At 38.0% G+C, this 17,469-nt stretch overlaps 1 long non-coding RNA gene across 3 annotated transcripts in view; it reads right to left on the reverse strand.

Moving 5' to 3' along the window:
• The window catches only part of LOC132493395 (uncharacterized), a 67,833-nt gene that overhangs the window by 16,366 nt on the left and 33,998 nt on the right, over window positions 1–17,469 (reverse strand). Inside the window, exon 4 of one of the 3 annotated variants that reach the window (XR_009532980.1) lies at window positions 7,345–7,441. The exons of 1 other annotated variant lie outside the window; for it this stretch is intronic. This is a non-coding gene — a long non-coding RNA (uncharacterized LOC132493395). Of the gene's footprint in view, window positions 1–7,344; window positions 7,442–14,361; window positions 15,495–17,469 lie in introns of those variants that run through there. One more of the 3 variants, XR_009532978.1, reaches the window with a different exon arrangement.

A 17,469-nucleotide genomic window follows, 5' to 3' on the forward strand; every position in this document is an offset into this window, starting at 1 on the left:
TCAGAAAAAAAGGCAGTTTTAGTTTCAATTATTCCAAGTCAAAAGGGTGGGAGAAAATTTGGAAACACTAGTTTGGAGAGTTGTAGTCAGGTAGTGGAGGAAACTAGAAAAATTCAGGATACAGTCCAGTTTTCAGGTAATTAACAAAACTTTAAGGAAAATTAATAGCACTAGAATCTAATATCCACAATATGTATTTTGGTTTCTATGGAAAGATAATTTTTCTCTCTAAAATCACCCTCATTTCTATCAAAGATAGCCAAATTAAGACAAATTTGTTTGCAAAATAAGTCTAGATTCAATAAACTTGGTCTTATTTATATAAGTATAGCAAGGATTGTGACTGACCATATAGGCTTATTTTTTATTTTTATTTTTTGCTTTTATTAAGAGAATTTATTGCCTCTCTCTCCTCCCAATAGCTCAAACATGAAGAAGCAACATCAGAGGAAGACAGACAGACAAATGGCTCTTTGAGTTTGTCCTTCTTGGCATTGGTGAAGGAAGAGGCAGCTTTCTCAAAGTTTTTTATCTGCTTAATTGGATGTAGTAGAGAAAGGGAACAAGGAAAGTCAGAGGATAAGTGAACAGGCTCTGCACCTACCAAGGATGTGTTATCCTCCTAATCGTCCCAGTAGGAATATTCCATTCATGTTCTTTGATCTGATCCTTGCATTGGAAGACACTTCTTTTTTTAATCTCTTGTTTTTAAATTTAATTTTAATTTTATGTTGAAGTACAGTTGATTTACAATGTTGAATTAGTTTCAGGTGTACAGCAAAATGATTCAGTTATATATATACACATATCCATTCTTTTTCAGATTCTTTTGCCATATAGGTTATTACAGAATATTGAGTAGAGTTCCCTTTGCTATACAGTAGGGTCTTGTTGATTATCTATTTTATATATAGTAGTGTGTATATGTGAATCCAAACTCCTAATTTATCCCTCCCCATACCTTTTCCCTTTAGTAACCATAAGTTTGTTTTTTAAGTCTGTGAGTCTGTTTCTCTTTTGTAATTAAGTTCATTTGTATCATTTTTTTAGATTCCACAGATAAGTGATATCATATGATATTTGTCTTTCTTTGAATTACTTCACTTAGTATGATAATCTCTATGTCAATTCATGTTACTGCAAATGGCATTATTTCATTCATTTTTATGGCTGAGTAATATTCCATTGTATATATGTACCACATCTTCTTTATCCATTCATCTGTCAATGGACATTTAAATTGCTTTCATATCCTGGTTATTGTGAATAGTACTGCACTGAACACTGGGGTGCATGTATCTTTTGGAAGTATAATTTTCTCCAGATACATGCCTAAGAGTAGGATTGCTGGATCATATGGTAGTTCTATTTTTAGTTTTTTAAGGAATCCCATAATATTCTCCATAGTGGTTGAACCAATTTACATTCCCACCAACAGTGTAGGAGGACTCCTTTTCTCCACACCCTCTCCAACATTTTTGTAGTCTACAGTTTGTAGACGTTTTGATGATGGTTACTCTGACTGGTGTGAGGTGATACCTCATTGTAGTTTTGATTTGCATTTCTCTAATAATTAGCGATGTTGAGCAGATTTTCATGTGCTTTTTGCCCATCAGTATGTCTTCTTTGGAGAAATGTCTGTTTAGATCTTCTGTCCATTTTTTGATTGGGTTGTTTGCTTTTTTGATATTGAGCTGCATGAGCTATTTGTATACTTTGGAGATTATTCCATTGTCAGTCTCATCATTTGCAAATATTTTCTCCCATTCTGTAGGTTGTCTTTTTGTTTTGTTTATGGTTTCCTTTGCTGTGCAAAAGCTTTTAAGTTTTATTAGGTCCCATTTGTTTATTTTAGTTTTTGTTTTCTTTCCTCTAGGAGGTGGATCCAAAAAGATATTGCTGCTGTGAAAGAGTGTTCTGCCTGGATTTTCCTCTAAGAGTTTTATAATATCCAGTCTTACATTTAGGTCTTTAATGCATTTTGAGTTTATTTTTGTCTGTGGTGTTAGAAAATTGTTCTAATTTCATTTTTTTACATGTAGCTGTCCAGTTTTCCCAGTACCACTTATTGAGGAGACTGTCTTTTCTCCATTGTATAGTCCTGCCTCCTTTGTCATAGATTAATTGACCATAGTTGTGTGGGTTTATTTCTGGGCTTTCTATTCTGTTCCATTGATCTATATTTATGTTTTTGTGCAAGTACCATACTGATTACTGTAGCTTTGTAATACAGTCTGAAGACGGTGAGCCTGATTCCTCCAACTCCATTTTTGCTTTCATAGTATGCTTTGGCTATTTGGGGGTTTGTGTTTCTATACAAATTTTAAAATTTTCTGTTCTAGTTCTGTGAAAAATGCCATTGGTGGGGGCTTCCCTGGCGGTCCGGTGGTTGGGACTTCACCTTCCAATGAGGAGGATGCAGGTTTGATCCCTGGTCAGGGAGTTGGGATCCCACATGCAATGCAACCAAAAAAAAAAACAAAAACAAAAACATAAAACAGAAGCAATATTGTAACAAATTCAATAAAGACTTTAAAAATGGTCCACATGAAAAAGATCTTAAAAAAAAAATTCCACTGGTAATTTAATAGGGATTGCATTGAATCTGTAGATTGCCTTAAGTAGTATAGTCATTTTGACAGTATTGATTCTTCCAATCCAAGCACATGGTATATCTCCCCATCTGTTTGTGTCACTTTCGATTTCTTTCATCAGCATCTTAGAGTTTTCAGAGTACAGGTCTTTTGTCTCCTTAGGTAGATTTATTCATAGGTACTTTTTCTTTTTGATGTGATGGTAAATGGGATTCCTTCCATAATTTCTCTTTCTGATCTTTTGTTTTTAGTGTATAGGAATGAAAGAGATTTCTGTGTATTAATTTTGTATTCTGTGACTTTACTGAATTCATTGATGTGGTGTATCACACTGATTGATATGAGCCTGTGAGCCATGGCCGCTGAGCCTGCGCGTCCGGAGCCTGTGCTCCGCAACGGGAGAGGCCACAACAGTGAGAGGCCCGTGTACCACGAAAAAAAATCATAAAATGGGGCTTTCCTGGTGGCACAGTGTTTAAGAATCTGCCTGCCAGTGCAGGGGACATGGGTTCAAGCCCTGGTCCAGGAAGATCCCACATGCCGCAGAGCAACTAAGCCCACGCGCCACAACTACTGAGCCTGCGTTCTAGAGCCATTGAGCCACAACTACTAAAGCCCACGAGCCACAACTACTGAAGCCCATGCACCTAGAGCCCATGCTCTACAACAAGAGAAGCCACTGCAATGAGAAGCCCACGCACCACAACGAAGAGTAGCTGCCATTCGCTGCAACTAGAGAAAGCCCACACACAGCAACAAAGACCCAATGCAGCCAAAAATAAATAAAATAAATAAATTTATTTTTAAAATCATAAAATATTATAACCATCTTCTTCAGTTTACTTAGTCCCATGTAATTAATTCTTGTTTTGTTTGATCTTTTGTTAGAAGTTTTATGAAACCATCAATTTCTCCATTAGGGTTTTGTAAATTCTTACTCAGTTCAGTGTAATGATTTGAAATTATCAGGAACTTGTGTTCTAGAATACTTGTTAGATCCTTTTCCATGAATTTCTCTGAACATGAAACACATTTTCAGGAAGCTTTTGTAAAAGCATCTGAGTAAAACCATTGTCTAAGTAATAAAAGACAAATATCCATTACTAAAAATTTGATTCATTCTAATGGAATTGACAAGAAAATTTATCTCTGTGACACAAAACATTTAAGATAGTAACTAGAATTATGACTGATAACATTATACTAGGACATATCCAATTTTAGGAATTTCATATACTTTCTAGAACATTTATATTAATAACATTCACCCTTATGATATAACCTAGGGTTTATGATCATTTATTTAGCAATGCTTCCCATGTAAGTAACATACCAAATAAGCCTAATGAGTTTCATAGCTCTCTTTTCTAATAAGATAAAACAAATCTTTTAAGGTGTTCCAAGGGGCCTCTGGAAAACCTGAATGTTATTTCCAGGTCAATAAGACTTCATTTAGAATTTGACTTGGGGGAAAATCTACTTTTTCAAAAATAAAAATGTTTTAAAACACTTTGTCAAATATGATCATATGTCACTGTGAATTAATATTTAGTTATCAATTTAATCAAAGTGACAAAGATTCACATGTAAATACAGATAGTTAAATAGTGTAAAAAGACTTAGCTCTTTTAATATTGAAAGCACTCAGTTTTTCTTCAAAATTATCAAAGACTCAGAAAGACAAAATGTACAATATTTGTTTTGCTAGACAGATTACATTAAATGTAAAAAAAAGTCTTTGTTTACAATTTCTCATTAAGAGCAGACCAACAATTAAGAAAATTTTGAAAAAAGAGAGAAAAAACAAATTTTAATTTTCTACCAGCTTACTTTGGATATTAAAACTCAATCACTTTATTAAATTCATTCCAATCTTAGACCTGACTACACATAAAATTCCTTTCTAAAGATTCCTTTTTAACAAACCTCTTACAACTTTCTCTGTCCATTTTGATTTGTCCCTTGTTCTCTTTCCCATTTAGAAGTTACCAGCTTTAGAACAAAAATCACTTAACAAAGTTTTTACATTAACAAAAACATCTCCATACCTTACACTTTTTCTCACCCCAAAACATATTCTAATTTCCTTATAATTCCTAGTAACTTTAACCACATCTATTATTTACAATTCTTAATCCTTTGAAGCTTTAATTTTTTTGTAAAGATAAAGTTAAAAATTATGAACTGTGTAAGTATTTTCTGGCTTGGCAAACTTATAAATACATTTCATAATTTCTAGAAACATATTCTACTTCATAGTACAAGCTTTTAATGAAGCACAAGACATGGTTACTAATAGAACCAAACATATTTAGTGTGTAATAAGAGGTCAAAAGTAGGTAAACTTAGACTCGTTCAGCAATTAATATTTCAGTATTTTGTCTTAGTTGGAAATGATCTAGACATTCAATTCATTTAATTTAACTTAGCAAAACTCGAAGGGTACAATTTATCAAAGACATTTAGAAAACTATTTAAGTTGACATAGCAAAAACAATTATTGCTAAAAAAATTTTACCTAAAAGAATTCTTATCTTATGTCTATTTAATTAATTTGTTCTTAACAATCACACAGATTACTCATGACAATTTTATAAGATGTTAAAGTAGTGTTAGCCATCATCTTAAATTATTATTATTATTACTTTTTTCTGAGAAATTTTGTAAAAGATAACATGAGCTTATTTGACTTTTAGGAAAACTACATAGCATAAAGCTATTATATTTAATGCTGATAACTCTTAAGATATGTCTGTATTAATTAAACCATTAAATCTGAACTAAATTTTACTTACCAAAAATTATCCTAGATCATGTGAATTTGAAAAATATTTGTATTCATTTTTGTTATATTTTTGAGAATTTTTATATTGCTTGTTGGAATAAATTAAGTTTACTCACTCAGATAGCTACAGTCTTCTATTATTTATGGAGAAGACTTTTAAGTCTTCTTGCCCTTTAAGTGTACTTGCCCTTGATAAACAATTTTAAGGAGACTGTGATTTAGAGTTTGAGCAAGAGAGGGTTTTTCTGGTGGTTTTTGTTTTAAAAAAAACCTCTTTCCTTTTTTTTCTTTAAATTTTAGTTTCAGGTTCTAACAATTGAGATAATCTGGGCTCAGTCTCAGGCAATGTGGCTGTGCTTACATTTCAAAGACATGGTAAGATTTATAACTTTAAGGGACAGAGAAAAAAGTGTAAATTTTCTTCTGTGAGTTTTGGAGTGTATTTTTCTATTATCATAAGTCTCAGGGTAATTATTATTTTAAAAACTTTTTCTTCTTAAGTACAGGACAATTTTGCTCCAATTATCCTCAACTTTTATAATATCTACAAGAATTTGAGAGGAATAGGTTTCAGGGTTGGTGAAGATAAATGGGCCTTGACTTGTTCCTAAGTTGCATTTCTGGTTTTGTAGAGATTTGGAAGACAAAGATAATTGTTTCTATTAGCTCTTGAATATTGGCTTCCAACTGATCTTTTCCTAATTATTTGTAGGAGGGCCTAAGGAATTGCTGAGGAGATGGGGCAATTTTTAAAATTTTTCTTAAAAAGGGGAATTCATGTTGGATCTTTAATTTCTGTTATTTCATCTTAATAACGATTCCTTAAGGCTAGCTGTTATACATTATTTTTCCTTTCAATTTGATCCTTCCATAAATACCAATATGACAGCTGTTTATGATGAGAGCTCTCAAAAAGGTAATCTTTTAAATACAGCAAATTTAAAGGATCCATCATCTGGCCATTGAGGAGTAAGACCTTTCATTAATTTCAAATAGTGACTCAAATCAGTAAGCCTTTTTATGGAATGACCCAGAGGTAACTTTTCAGGCTTAGAATAAATCCTTACCATGGATGAAATAAGCATACTTTCAGATGGAGAGGGCACGGATGATATAGCCCCTATAATGTGCAAATTCATTTCCAAGGATAACCTAAGAAAGCAGAGGCCTTCACTGCACAGGCAGTAAGGGTGGTATAATGCAAACTGTGTCCCTGGTCTCTCCTGGGAATTTGAGGCACCTCTGATCCCAAACCTACTAATCTGTGACATCAGGCATAGGCTGCTGGAATGGGACTTTTCCAACACTAACAAGGCAATGAAGGTTGAAACAACAAAGGCCCCTTATGGACTGGGTCCCCTTAGGACAAACTCCTCTGACAGCTGGCACAACAAGACTAGAGTGTGCTGTTTATGACTTTGTGTCTCAGAACCCCAGTCAATTCAACTGGTTACCAGATGCACCCCAGTAAATACACCATCCAGATGGTGGAGACCAGAGAGAATATTCTCACTGGACAAAAAGCCAAACTCTCAGGACACAGAAAAATACAGAAGGAAAAATCTCATCCAGTTTTTATACAGAGGACTGACAGCAAAGTTTGTCTTAATAGGCACTGGACTGGAGAGAACTGGTAACTCACCAGTCTGTGAGGCTGTCTCAGACAGCAGGCTTATAGGGCCTATGCCTGTCTTCTGCCCTATGGTTCTTTCTTCTTATGAAACATGACTCAGGAGACAGAGACAAAGAAAAACAGTGACTGTCTCTGGGAGGAAAGGATTAAGAAAAACTGAGACGAGATTACTCATTTCCAAAAACCAGATTTTCTATGTCACAAGGATCTTGCTCCATAAGTATTTCCTTCTGCTAATCTAAATTTAGAGATAGAGAAAAGGAGACTCTTAAGCACTTTCCCTCCCACCAGATCTTACAGGCCTGGGAAGTTGAGGAGATAAGAAATTTTACCTTCTGCTGGCCTTTGTCATGTGTCCTAGGATCTCTCAGCTGCAGCAATCTTGTGGTGGGAAGCAGGGTTTAGCCAGCCTCCTGGTTGTCTTGTCAGCTGTTGAGGAGGAAGAAATGTCCCTGCCAACCTTCTTGAGTTAAAGAAGTAACAAGGTTTATACAGCCTTCTTGACCCTGCATTCCCTATCTCTGGTGCTAATGATGTCTTTCTACCTCCTGGTACAGGGAGGGCACCATTCACATGAGATATTAATTTCCTGCTTTCATGGAGACAGATAGGAAGGTCAGTGTGTCTATCTTGCATCAGTCATTTCTTCAGTAACTTTAATTCAAAGTAATATTCCACTGAGGCATATTTTGGAGCATCCTGCCCTGGGCACCAACAAAGTCAAATGGTTTAGAGAGAAAGCAAGTCCCTTTGTCAGCAGTGACCTGTGCTCATGGTGATTGTTATTCCATCTCCACAATACCATTGGGCTGGGTGCTCAAGAAACAGAGCTGTGAAAACATGGCTCCTGTCTCTTATAATTTATAGTACCAATGTTTCAAAGAAAAAATTTTATTTAGTGCCTCCTTTGTGTTAGACAATAATGCTGGTATATTTTCAAGATATACAAATAATAGAAAGAGACATGTATGGTACTTGAATTGTAGTGAGACATTAAAAATTTTCCCCCCCAAAAAATCTTTTTCTTTATACTTATAAGAAAAAAAAATGTAGATTCATTTTGGATAAGGTAAAGAAAATTTATGAAGTGATAAATCTAATCTGAGAAAGTAGAAAAGAACACAGTACACAGGCTCTGAGCATTCTACTCACAGAAAATATTGTCCTGTTCTTTTGCAATATGGACTTGTTCCCCTGTCCCTATGTCTGTCTCTTCCCCTCTCTGTTTCTGCCCCTCTTCTCTCTCTCCCTCACACATACACACATTCACTCCCCTACAAAAAAACCCATTGACTAAATGCTAATTGGCAGGCACTGTGCTCAAACTGAGGCTACAGTGGTGAGTTAAAAACAGAGATAATTTTTCCATCCTCATCAAACGTATATTCCAAGATGGAGAAAGTGAATACTAACCAAAGAGTCACACAACCATAATATTGCAACCACAACGAACAACCATAACCACTGAGTTAAGCTAAGCAAGCCACTATTGTCAGCTTTCTCTCAACCCTCAGTAGAGTGTGTTCCACTTAAAGGCCTTGAGTAAGTCACTATTCTGTTGAGAAAATCCAGGAAATTTCTCAGTCTTCCACATCTGAAATTATGCAGTTTGGAATGTCAGGAACAAGAGTGAGGGGGAAGGTCATTCAGAACTGCAACTAACCAGTTTCTCTCTTTCTGACTGCTGCAATAACCTCCTGGTCTATCCTGTGTTTACTCCCATTCCTCTGGCCTGTTCACAGAGCTGCCAAAGTGGTCCCTTAAAATTTAAGCCCAATTGTGCCACTGTATACTCAACATCATCCAGTGAATTCAATTTAATTACAATAAATCCAAAGTTCTCACCAAGGCCTCAAAGTCCTTTTTGATCTGTTCTCCCCTTCTCCCATGTCTCTCTTGGCCTCATTCCTACCACTCTCCCCCTTGTTTTCTGTAATCCAGCCAAACTTGCTTCTTCTCCAGCTTTTACTAAAACACTACTTAGTAGACAAACAATTTAATTTAAATTGGGCAAAAAATTTAATAAGACACTTAACCAAAGAAGATACATGAATGGTAAATAAGCAACATTTTAAAATGTTCAGCATTATTAGTCATCAAAGAAAAATTAAAACCACAATGCAAATAACTTCACATCTACTAGAATGACTAAAATTAAAAAGATTGATAGCATCAAATGTTAGTAAGGATGGAGAACAACCAGAAGTCTCATACATTCCTGAAGAAAATGTGAAATGATGTACTACTTTGGAAAACAGTTCAGCATTAATACAACCCCCTAATTTCACCCCCTAGGAATTTAAATTAGAAAAATATGTCCACACAAAATTTGTACATGAACGTTCATAGAAACAACTTTATTCATGATTGTGAAACTGAGTAGGATCCTGTGGGGCCTTCCCAGTGACAGACTCCCAGTGTTCCCTGCTTCCTGTTTGTAGAACAAAGCTTTAGTCTCCTAGGCCTCCCTTGATTTCCAGAGAGCAGTTAATGATTATAGAACTGACAAAATTCAGAAACAAAGGAAAAGCAGTCAAGCAAGAAAAGTAACAATAGATTGAAAAACAGTGTTGTTCTATATCCCTTTCTCCTCAAGGGATATAGATAACAGTCTGACACATATCCTTGATGTGGTGCTCCAGGGACAATGGTGCTTTAAGGACAAAGGACAACCCTCTCTGAAAAAGTGTCAGCGTTACACCCCTTATCAGACCCTTAATTGCCCTCCCCACCATGTTGTGATGGTTATGAAATTCCTGAGCCCAGCTGGGCAATGAGACCTGTCCCAAATAAGAAAAGGCATATTCCCTGTCCCACTGCCACCCTATAGAAGGAAAGTATATGTGCCCTGACCAATTAGTAAACGAAATTTTCACCTTGGAGCATTCCTTTGTTTTCTGGCTATAAAAACTGATCAATAGCACATGTTTGGGGTCCACTCCCCCAGACTACTAGGAAGTCAGCCTGCTGTTCTGGCAGAGACACTTTCCTCTAATAAATTCTATCTTCTTTACATTCTGCCTTGTGTCTGGAAATTCTTTTCCAACCCACGTATGGACCACGACACTTGAGCGTTTTTTGTAGACACTAAGGCTCTCCACCTGATGGAGGATTTGACTACGTGCTGATCACAAGCATGTAGGTCCCAGACTGGTTGGAACAAGAAGGCTGATGATTAAGGTTCCCAAAATATCACCCTGTCACCTCTCTACCAACTAATCAAAAGAATGTCCATGAACTGATAATTCACCCTGAGACCCTCACTCCTAATGTTGTCTTTAGAAACACTTGCCCAGAAGTCTTCAGGGAATTTGGGTCTTTTGAGCATTAGCTGCTTGTTATCCTTGCTTCGCATCCTGCAAATAAACACTGTACTTTCCTTCACCACAGCTGGTATCAGTAGATTGGCTTTGCTCTGCAGTGGGTGAGTGAATCTGTGTTTGGTTTGGCAATAATTTGGGCAACCATGAAGGGGCCACCATCCCTAGTGGGCATCTCAACCATAGCACACTGGCCCCTGGACAGTGGCAGCTCATGGATACTACTCAGCAGCTGCTTGAGCACCTTTGTCTCAGAGATGGCCCTGAACACTTGCCACTGACCAGGCATCATTGGCCCATGGCACTTTTGATTTCTGTGGTAAAGGGAAAAAGACACATGTTTTGCTGGTTGAGATTTCTCTAGTAAGTAGTGGAACTTGTGTGTGATAATACCAGGGTATTCATTCTCTTAGCCATTTGGGGCTGTCAGTGGCTAAACATTCGTTGGGATTTTCCCTTTTGGGCTGAGGAGTTTGAAACCTTGAGAGACTACATTTGTTTGTTTGTTTGAGATTTTAAGATTACCAGCCATAAACAACTGAGAATGGGTAATCAGAGCTCTGTTTCATCTTATATTCCCTACGGTGTATTTTGCAGAATTGGGAAATTCTTAGCTCTTAGTTTCATGGGCTCATACCCATGAAAAGGAGAAGGTGATATTTTTCTAAAATCATGTGGTCACAGTATTCTTCAGGCTCTGGAGAATAATGTCCCAGATGGGGCACTTTTTGACATTCTAAAACTTGTTTTTGCATATGAAAAAGCTGGCTTGTTAAAAGTATCTCTTCACTATTCTGACCAGAAGGAAACAAATCTTACTAGGAGGAACATTTTTTCCTGTTTTTCCTTTCTCTAACCTTTCAAAAAGCATCATTTTTAATAGTCACATCAACATTGCTGATTAGATTTGCAGTAATTTGAAAACACAGAAGACATTCCTTTTAAAAATATAAACAAAAGCTTCTTTCATCTGCTCTCTAGATCTTTTTATTCTTATGCCACATTCTTTACACCAGTTGACCAATTGAGTTAGGCACTCATTTACTTTTTCACAAATCTTTGTTGGGTTTCTGCTAGTTCTGCATTAGGGACTATTAAGGAGGAAAACCGCTGACACAGAATGGTTTCATTTGTGCTGAAGCCCACGATACCACGCATATATTTAATACCTAACCTACTTGCAATTTCGACCTTCACCAGAAATGTTATCTTAATTCTGAAATCTGGAATTTTCTGGTCAGCACCAATGTGGTAATCTATCACAGGGGCCCTCTCCATCTCCCCCAACCCAAGAAGAAGAGGCAATCTGCAAGATAAAACTCAAGGCTTCCCTTCCCTACAAAGAGAAGATAGTACTGGTCCCAAATAACCTTTTTTTCTTTTGCTAATGACTTTCTTGCACACCCTCCTTTCTATAAAAACATTCCACTCTGTATAACTTCTCAAAGTGCCCTTCTATTTACTAGATGAGATGCTGCCCAATTCACAAAGCATCCAATAAGGCCAATCAGATTTTCAAATTTACTCAGTTGAATTTTGTTTTTTAACAAGACATGATCTTAAACAAGATAAACATTGCCCCTGTTTTCATCTCAGGTGGCCTCAGCCTGCAGCTGCTTGAAACAGGATTTTGGTTCCTGGCCAGAGATTGAAGTCAGGCCGGGGCAGTGAAAGCACTAAATCCTAGCCACTAGACCACCAGGGACTAGTGGCCAGTGACAAGGTCCTGGCCTGTCTGCTGTGTAGAAATGAATTTCCACAGAGATGGAAAGTAGTGAAACAAGTAAAGTGTTTATTAGGAGGACAAAGAATACATGTGGATAGACACGTGGGCGGGCTCAGAGAGAGAGTTGCGCTCACAGGGTAGTTTGAATCACTTTTATGGGGAATTTCTTCCAGGTTTCCTTTGACCAATCATCTTGCTTTGCCTGGTTCTGAGTCCATATTTGGTATACCTCAGGGTCCTCCCGTGTTCATGTGCATCTCTTAGCCAAGACGGATTCTAGCGAAGAGGCCTATGGGTAGTTGACATCACTTACTATGGGGTGGTGCCCTCTCCCTTTTTGACCTCCAAGGAACCCTTCTGCACATGTGTAGCTGGGAAGGTCTCCTTGACTATGAGAATGAGGAACATCTAGTCTTTTATCTCTTATCTGGGCAGGGCACAGCCTCCTTTCTCGATTGCCCTGTTATTGATATTTTGGAGTTTCTGTCCAGAGGGAATGAACTCCTGCTGCTTACCCTGGGGCCCATCTATCTCCTGCCTCACTTTCACAGAACTCACAATCTGCTGTGAGAGACAGTCAGAATATGAGCACACACACACACAAATAATTTTAAAGCCCGATAGATTTGAAGTCAATAGAAAAGACATTGAGGGCTTCCCTGGTGGCACAGTGGTTAAGAATCCGCCTGCCAGTGCAGGGGACACGGGTTCAAGCCCTGGTCCAGGAAGATCCCACATGTCGTGGAGCAACTAAGTCCGCGAGCCACAACTACTGAGCCCGCATGTTGCAACTACTGAAGCCCATGAGCCTAGAGCCCGAGCTGCGCAACAAGAGGAGCCACCACAATGAGAAGCCCTCACACTGCAACGAAGAGAATCCCCTGTTTGCCGCAACTAGAGAAAGCCCACGTGCAGCAACGAAAACCCAATGCAGCCATAAATAAATAAATAAATAAATAAATTAAAAAAAAAAAAAGAAAAGACATTGAAAAAGAAATGGGCCTCCTTTTGATAAGGAAGTCAGAGGTTCCTCTGTAACTTCTTTTGAGAACAATAAGCCATGTCTTTTCCTTCTACATTTTCTCTCCCCACTGCTGACCCCAACAAAATGCTGAAGACAGAATTTGCACTCAATAGATTACCTTTTAAATTGATGTAAAAGTATAAAGTATATTTAAGTGCATTAAAGTATGGAAGGGCATACATTTGGAGCATAAAAGCTCAGTACCTGCTGGAAATATCACATAATTGATGAATATAAAACTAATTATATAATAGGGAAATTAAAAAGAAATTTCAGGCTGTGTAGAGACTAAATTAAGAGAACAATATCATATATAATAGCTGAATATTTTGGCATTTGAAATTGGAATTTAAAAAATAGATAGATAAGAGAGGAAGAAATAGGAGTCTTAATTAATAACTGAAGGACAAAGGGGGGATAGGTAGCTTATTTAGCTTATTTCTGCCTTTTTAGTTGCAGAAAATATCAGTTTTGAAACCAGATATGGTTGCAATGTATTAGTTCTGCACAAAGTGCTAGGATGAGTTTCCCCACACCCACAGTTTGGGGATAGTGCTTTACTCATAACTCATCTTTCATGCATTTGCCTAAATTCTTGTGGAATACAGCTGGACTTGCAGCTCATAAATGTGACCTTTGGATGTGTTTTAAACACTACTGAACTCCATTTTAATTTTACATATTAAAGCCTCTGGGCTCTATTTACTCTTTCATTATATAACATTCATTTATCTTATGAAAAACGCTGTGATTCACTGTTGGTCTAGCTTTTTTTTTTTCACTTATTTGGATGATTTTTAGAATCCAAACTGTATTGTTATTTATCTTGGAAAACAGAAACACTTTCGGGAGTCAGTTCTCTGAGTCCCAAACCCCTCACCTGACACCCTCTTGTGGTGCTGTGCCCTGGGGGGAGGATACAGCAGGATCTGCAGGTGGAGAGGCCTAGACAGCTGAGGGTATTATGTGTCTGGTTTATCGCCAAGATTAGTCAAGCCCCAAATTATAGTGTTGAGGGAGAAACTTTTCACGTAATGAGGTATGGGGAAATCATTTAGGCTTATACATGGTTCAGTGTAAACTTTGTGTGAACTGAAAGAGCCTGTCAAGCACACACAGCACATCTGCTTTAACCATTAAGGAAAAGAAATGCCTGATTCAAAAAGAAGGATAAGTGACTCCCTTCTTACGATGCCCATGTTCACACCCTCTCGAAGACGAGGCTCCTTTCCCACGTGCCAGGATCCCACTGTCTCACTAGACATGTCCTCAATCTGTCTCTTTTGAAATCTTTAAGGAACAGACGCCTGTCATGTTTGATGTATGTTCTTTGTTCTGATAAAGTATAAGACTACCATGCTTCAGTGGAGAAGTTCCTTAGAGCCTTTTGAGGGGCTGCCTCCCAGATTATAGCCCTCAGCTTGGCTCAAATAAAACTATTTTCTGTTCCTATTATAAATTCTTTATTATCTCCCTCCACAGTGTGTTATTCCTTATGAAGTCCAGCTGTTCTAGGCTGACACCAAGCCACCCTGAAGCAGCCATCGTGTCTTCATTGCCTCTTTCTCACATCTGGGTCCTTGAAGGTTGCTGAGATCACACTTGCTTGTCTGTGTCCATGGAACCCAGGGCAGAGCCCAGGTCCTCCCACCAGGGCCCTGGATTCTGGTACCAAACCCAGGAGAAGGTGTGCTCTAGTTATATCAGCCTCACCTGGCACCAAGGCCAAGATCGTCATGTGTTTTTTCCCAGACTTCTTCTGTGGGAAAGGGTTTGGGGACGTTTTGTTTTCCCTAGTTCACCCTAGAGAGATGCAAGGAGGAAGTCTGATGCAGACTTTCCAGCTTACAAACATCTGAGGGCTGTGTCTCAGGTCAGGATCAATGTTCCCTTTTCCATGGGCATTCAAGTCAGTGAGGCAGCCTGACTTGAGGGCCAGGACTCTGCCTCTGTAGTCCTGGAGGTGATGGCTGAGGGCTGGGGACAGGGGCGCTGCAGTTCTGCCCAAGGGGAATTAAAGGCCAGAAAGCCCTGGTTTCTGCAGGAGTCTGATAAATCTCCTGGAATGTATGCCAGTTAACATATAATTTCTTTATCCTATTTATTCATTATTGTTATTTCTCATTGTACTTTGGGACTCAATTTTTTATTGTTATAGAAATCCAATGTTTTCAAAGATTCTCCCTCAAGGATTCTACTGTTAACATTTTTCATTAAGAGAAATGCCTGTCTATTCCAATCTTTCTTTCCCTCCATTATTTACTGTGTCTTTTCTAGGTCTTGTCCTTGTCTCCTGGGCCACAGTCAGTAATGTCTCCACTTATGTATTCTGAGTGTGTGATCATTTGGTCCAAGGGATTCTGCTGAATGAAGTATAAATTCTGATATCTTTCTCTTGCAAACTTTCAAAACCTACAAATAAAATGAAGATATGGGCAATATAAAATGAAAATATGATTTTCCATTCTTATTAATATCTATCTCTATATTTCAATAGAATTCAATTATTGGCCCCTGGTGACTGTATTTTTCAAAAGAATTCCCTAAATAATTACCAGTAATTCACTACTCCAATGTAATGTAGAAGATATTCTTAGTGTATTCTTCAAATTCATGTTGATGGAATGCTCAAGTTCCCTATATCAAATTGAGCTCCTATATTCCCTCTGAATAATAAAACTAAGATATGTTTGCTAAAGATTGTTGAAAAACAACATTTTAGCTTGACATGGACAGTACAAATATAGTATCACTAAGGGTGAAAATTTAGTATATGTCCTGTGGACTACCAATTTCATGTTCCACAATCACAATCGAACCATTTAAATACAGAATTATTTCCTAATTCTCTATTATATAAATCTCATTATAAATAACAAGCATTTTAAAAGCTTTAAATTTTTAACTATAGCTCATTAATTTGTACCTTTTCTCCTCTATCAACAAAAATTGACTTTCATGGTTAACTCAGTTAAAAAATAAAACAGCACAATAGGAAAGAAGTAAAATATCTCCATTGCCTACAATATATAATAATATATATAAATATGCTGATGAAAAAAACGTGGGTCTGCTCTCCCATGTGCAGTAAAGCAAATCTACTGACACCAGGTTATGGCGAAGGAAAGTGCAGCGTTTATTGCAGGTGCCAGGCAGGGAGTTCAGGTCAGCTAGTGCTCAAAACACCTGAACCCCCTTTCCTGATGGGTTTCATGAAAGCATTTTTAAATACCAGGTGAGAGAGGGGAATCACAGGGTATGTGATCAGCTCCTGCACAATTCTTTGGTTGATGTGAGGTAACAGAGCAGTGTCACAGTGGTTAACATTATCAATCCTCAGGCTCCAGTAAAAGATCTCCTACTTAAAACAGTTTTAAAAATTAATAAAAATAAACATTAACTGAGTAGAGGGAAGGTATCCTCAATTTCAGAACAGTGTAAAGTCAGCAAATATCACAACTGGTGCACCCCTTGAAGAGACTGATCTTGACTGGTTGCAATTTTTAAGAAAACACATTTGGGTAAGATTAACTCTGCACTTAAAAAAATTGACTCACAGGTTTTAGGTTTTCTAAATGCTCTAAAAGTACTTATTTTTCCTTTCCAAGAAGGGACTTTCAACCTCCCCCAAAGTAAAAGGGCAGTGCCTCTTGTATTGCTTTCTCTCACTGAACACACCGAAGAAAAATTGCATCATGTTGGTGTCTATCTGAATAATGTGCTCAGGGCTCTCCCTGAGTCATTGCATGGTTCTCATTTGCACGTGGGAGCCAATGGGTCTAAGTGCAGGCCACCACAAGATGTGCCACTATGGCATGTGGATTATTTTGAGCTGAAAACAATCAGGCCCAAAAGACTCAGGAAGAGCCTTTGAACTTCCCCCTTACTGCCTAAAATAATTTAAGACAGGAGGCCTGTCCCAGGAAGAAGCTATCACTAGAGATAAATGTAGTATAATATTAGGTGTGGTAGAACAGGAGGAACATTGAAAAGCCCATTTGATCAAAATCCTCTCTGTGGGGCTTCCCTGGTGGCACAGTGGTTGAGAGCCCGCCTGCCGATGCCGGGGACACAGGTTCATGCCCCGGTCCGGGAAGATCCCACGTGCCGCGGAGCGGCTGGGCCCATGAGCCATGGCTGCTGGGCCTGTGCGTCCGGAGCCTGTGCTCCGCAAGGGGAGAGGCCACAACAGTGAGAGGCACGCGTACCGCAAAAAAGGAATTCTCTCTGTGTCTCATTGTCTTTGGATGGATCAGCAAACATTTGTTTACCAAACATTAACTCTTTTTAACTTCCTGTGAATTACCTTACTTCCCCTTGAAATTTCAGACCCATACCTCCTTCTGATGCCGAAATTTGGCCTCTGTGCACTGGTATGGAATCGAAT

The sequence above is a fragment of the Mesoplodon densirostris genome, chromosome 7 (genome assembly GCF_025265405.1).
Source record: "Mesoplodon densirostris isolate mMesDen1 chromosome 7, mMesDen1 primary haplotype, whole genome shotgun sequence".
NCBI lineage: Eukaryota > Metazoa > Chordata > Mammalia > Artiodactyla > Ziphiidae > Mesoplodon > Mesoplodon densirostris.